Consider the following 1,190-nt stretch of genomic DNA (forward strand, 5'->3'; position numbering starts at 1 on the left):
AAGAATGCAGCGAGGTACGAGGTTCGCGTCATTCACATGCTAACGAATCGGTAGTGTTCTCCGGTTACCACATTTCTACAACTGACAAATTGAAGAATTTAATACGGTAATCTTTTCAATGTTTGTCGATTGTTAATTTATTCTCTACCACAATATCTGGCCAAAAACGACCATGTGATGCCCAAAGCTACGATTGTTTCTTAGCCCAACATTACAACTTTCAGTATCCTAAGATTCATTACGTTTATACAGCAACGCTAATCCGATTTAGTAACAACTGTAATTAGAATCCTTAATGAAAATGTTGTGTAAATGGTACTTGACACCAATATTACAACATCAGTTGTTGTCCACATATATTTTCGAAAAGATGTAGATTTATAAATCCAGATTTGAAAAACCGTATAAACGATAAAATCATTTTGACAATTACACAGCTAATCTAGAAATATTCAAACAGCCATANCCAGTTGTTGTTAGTCTACATATATTTTCGAAAAGATGAAGATTTATAAATCTAGATTTGAAAAACCGTATAAACGATAAAATCATTTTGACAATTACACAGCTAATCTAGAAATATTCAAACAGCCATATTTGTTTTATTTATCTTATAATATATGCTCGTATAGTGATATGATTTTATAAGAATGAAATCTATGGTAATCTTTACCATTAGAGATGTTAATTAACACCAATTCGTGTAAATAAACATAAGTCTAGAGAAATTATAATTATAGTTGAAGTTATAATTATTAAACAAAATGAAACGTTGTCGTCGTAGTTACTGTTTTGGACTAGGCGATTATAACCGTATAACTACTATAATAGTTACAAGATTAATATGTCTTAAAACGTTTCTATTGATGAACGTTACTTCATATTTAAAAAAAAGTCACCGTAGGAAACCTTTGTTATCTTCGTNAAAAAGTTACCGCAGGAAACCTTTGTTATCTTCGTGTTCCATTAACGTTTAGATGCTTGCCATTAACAAATCGTCATAGCCCAGAAATTCATTTAGGATCAATCTTAAAAAAGCATCGCCTAAACGTTTGTCGTTTAATGAATCCAAAGTAACGATCTTAACTGGGATGTTCAATCTCTGCCGAGCTGCAGGCGATAATCGCAAGAAATTGTATTCTAATGAATATTCCACGATGTATCCATCATCTGAAAATGTAAAATTAAAA

The 1,190-nt window shown here is 31.3% G+C and overlaps 1 long non-coding RNA gene across 2 annotated transcripts in view; it reads right to left on the reverse strand.

Moving 5' to 3' along the window:
* The window catches only part of LOC106751255, a 1,673-nt gene continuing 483 nt past the window's right edge, over nucleotides 1-1,190 (reverse strand). For both annotated transcript variants that reach the window (XR_001375033.1, XR_001375032.1), the window contains exons 2-3: nucleotides 936-1,170; nucleotides 1-81 (exon numbers count right to left, since the gene is read on the reverse strand). This is a non-coding gene — a long non-coding RNA (uncharacterized LOC106751255). The remainder of the gene's footprint in view (nucleotides 82-935; nucleotides 1,171-1,190) is intronic.

Source organism: Dinoponera quadriceps, unplaced genomic scaffold (assembly GCF_001313825.1).
Source record: "Dinoponera quadriceps isolate SergipeBrazil2010 unplaced genomic scaffold, ASM131382v1 scaffold10224, whole genome shotgun sequence".
In the NCBI taxonomy this organism is placed as follows: Eukaryota; Metazoa; Arthropoda; class Insecta; order Hymenoptera; family Formicidae; genus Dinoponera; species Dinoponera quadriceps.